Here is a 3,018-nt window from a genome sequence, read left to right as displayed (position 1 = left end):
GTATTCCATGCTCGCACTAAACATATTGAAGTTGATTTTCATTTTGTGAGAGAAAGAGTAGCTCAGAAACAACTACAAATCAAGTTCATATCTTCAAAGGATCAAGTTGCTGATAAATTTACAAAACCCCTACCGTTACCAGCATTTGAAGCTTCTCGACGCAATCTCAACCTTATGGAACCAGTTAAGATTGACGGAGAATGATAAACTACATACGTTGATGTAGTTGTACATGTATAGGACTCTTGTTGTTTATGTACAGTCGGTATCATATGTTGTAAACCGATATGTAACGTCCATATGTCGCCGTTACCTCATCGCATCTTTATTGTGTCCAGTGATTGCTTTCTTTCACGTATGGCAGTTCAACTGTACTTCACCGGTCCCCACGGAAATATTTGACACCCGCTCCGTGGCGTGCAACAAAGTTTTGTTTTCGTTCTTTTTCGGAAAAATTAACATGCAACTAATGTAACACGAGAACCATCAATCACCGTAGACTGGCTCATAATAAGCATTTTTGTCACCGGATAAAATATTATTATCAGCACCACGATAACCGCTCGACCAACTCGAGAAAGAACGACACAAACTAGAGGCTAACTAAGTATTCTCAGGAGAAAAATCAAATGGAAAAAAGGGAAAATTACAACAAATACAAGATCATGCTTGAGGCTGATGAAAGTTCATCATAGTCACCACAAAATCTCATTGTGCTCATATTGTCACCACAAAATTAAAAAATTCTTCAATTACATTATTCTAATATCGTCACCACAAAATCCCTTTGACAAAATGCCTTTGTATCTGCAAAAACAACACGAACATTAAAATGATATAGAAAAAGAAGCCAGAAAGGATCTAGAAAAAAAATAGAAACTGCAGATTCACCCTACTTTGAATGAACATGGGATCTGGATCGGGAACCATGTACAAATCTGGAACGGGAATACATCAGAATCCAGATCGCAGAAGGGTTGAAGAAAAATCAGATCAAAAGAAAACCACGCGGCGCTGTGTCTCCTTCCTATCCAGAAAAAAAGCAACCGTGCCCATGGGAGCCCAGCTCCAGGTCGTTGTAGCCAGCCAGGACAAACTTGACGAGCGGCGATGGACGAGGACGCAGGTGGCGGAGCTCGTGGCTCGCGGTAGGGCCGGGCAAGGACGAAGACGGCGCGCGTTACACACGGTCGACGGCGCGCGGGGCCCACTGTCGACGGCAACCAGACCATGGTCACGCAGGGAGCACGGTCGTAGGCGCACCTCCCTGGCACCTCCAGATTCCATTATCAACCTCTCTTCGTCCGATTCAAACACCGACGGGCATCTCTACCGAGCCCCAGTTGGATCTTTGCCACGAACCAGTCCATGACAAGCAGTAATCCCTGGACAAAAAACGTAGGCGAGAGGGGCACCCGACCGGAAGTGCGTGGGGCATCTTGCCGGCGGCACGCGGAGCATTGGGCCGGACGCGCGTGGGGCGGGGCGTGGGGAAATCGGAGCCAAGAGGTGGGGAGGGGCGGAGCAGTAAACGATTTGTTTCCATAGTCAACGACCAAAAAGAAATCAGCAGGATCTCTTCACCATATCAAAACGCACATAATCAGCAAAGAAAAAATCACAGTGAAGCAGCAACAAGAAAAAGATTAGAGGGAAAAGATCAGTGTAGCAGCGGCAAGGAAAAAGTTCATGAGAAAAGCTCCGCCGCGCGTGCCATCAGATCCAGCAGCAGGTAGCTAGCTTGCTAGGACGCGACGTGCCGAAACATACGCATCAGCATCTGCCGGCCGGCGGCAGCGCCCACGTTTCCGTGTAGAGCTCAAGGTAGGGTGGCGGCGGGTGGGCCAGGACGGGTCGCCGGAGATCTAGTGGATGCAAATCAAGATCCAAAAAAGAAAACATGGAGCAACTCGAGATAAAAGAAAAACCACGAACGAGCTTGCGCAGCAGCACTCTCGTCCCCAGCACCACGCCGGAGATCGGGTATGTGGAGGAGTGGAGCACCGGGCCGGAGTGGAGCACTCTCCTCTCTAGGAAGGGGACCGGGCTGTGGACTGTGGTGGGGATTGGGTTGGGGTGAGGGACAAATGTGCGGGACTGCGGGGTGTGGTGGGATCGTGGCCTCATGGGCCGGCTATCACTAACGGCGTTAACATGCGATTTTCATGAAAACCGTCCATAGGGATGATGAGTGGTCAGATGTGCATGCGTAGCTAGCCACCATGCTAGCTGGCTATTTTCCATATATATATATATATATATATATAGGGTGACACTATTCTGAAACTGGTGCTCATAATATTATTCTGAGCACCACCCGCCCTTATAAGAGATACGATCGAGAAAGTCAACTGTCTCCCACCTGCCCCGTTTTCCTCTCCTCCCGAGTTTCTTCCTCGATGGGCATCTCCCACGCGCGCCGGCCAGTTCCGCCCCACACCCCCTCCCCCGCCCGCGACCAGTAGCCTCCGGCTGCCTTCTGCTGAGCTCCGGCCACGCCGCTGGCTGACCTCCTCCGCATCTCGGGCCCCACGCGCCGCCGCTGTAGCCGCCCCTGATTCCACCGCCGCCGCGGCCTCAATGATGTCCGGCGACCGCTGCCCCGCCCCCGCCCGTTGCCTGACCTGTGGCTCCCCCCCGCAGCGACTGGTGGCGCGCTCGCTGCGCCCGACCCACCGCGCCGCCCCGACGGATTTCCGCGCTGCCACAGTCTGACGGGCCACCCCTGCCACCGTAGCTGGAGCTCCGGCCAAGCTCCTGCGCTGGCACCTCTGACTCCCTCGCTCCTTCCCTTGCATCCACGTCGTTCCTACGGCGACGCCGCCATTAAGGGGAGCAGACGCCACAGCCCAGCCGTGGCCACTCCAGCGCAAATCCCCTTCCACAGATGTTGTTGTCTCTCGGCCGCGATGGTGCTGCTGTTGCTTTTCTATTTTTTATCTGCGCGACTAGTCGTTGTTTCTCCGCTCAATGCAATCTCTGCATTTTTTCTTGGAGATAGGCAGTACAGGTAAGTTC

At 52.2% G+C, this 3,018-nt stretch overlaps 1 long non-coding RNA gene across 1 annotated transcript; it reads right to left on the bottom strand.

Annotated features, from left to right (window-relative positions):
- Positions 1-486: 486 nt before the first annotated feature.
- On the bottom strand, positions 487-2,097 carry LOC127317756 (uncharacterized). The gene is made up of 2 exons (XR_007861447.1): positions 897-2,097; positions 487-807 (listed from the first exon to the last, which is right to left on the bottom strand). It is a non-coding gene; the product is annotated as an uncharacterized lncRNA (long non-coding RNA).
- Between the last annotated feature and the right edge of the window lie 921 nt (positions 2,098-3,018).

The sequence above is a fragment of the Lolium perenne genome, chromosome 7 (assembly GCF_019359855.2).
Source record: "Lolium perenne isolate Kyuss_39 chromosome 7, Kyuss_2.0, whole genome shotgun sequence".
Classification (NCBI taxonomy): Eukaryota; Viridiplantae; Streptophyta; class Magnoliopsida; order Poales; family Poaceae; genus Lolium; species Lolium perenne.
This window is presented reverse-complemented; position numbering and strand designations above follow the sequence as displayed.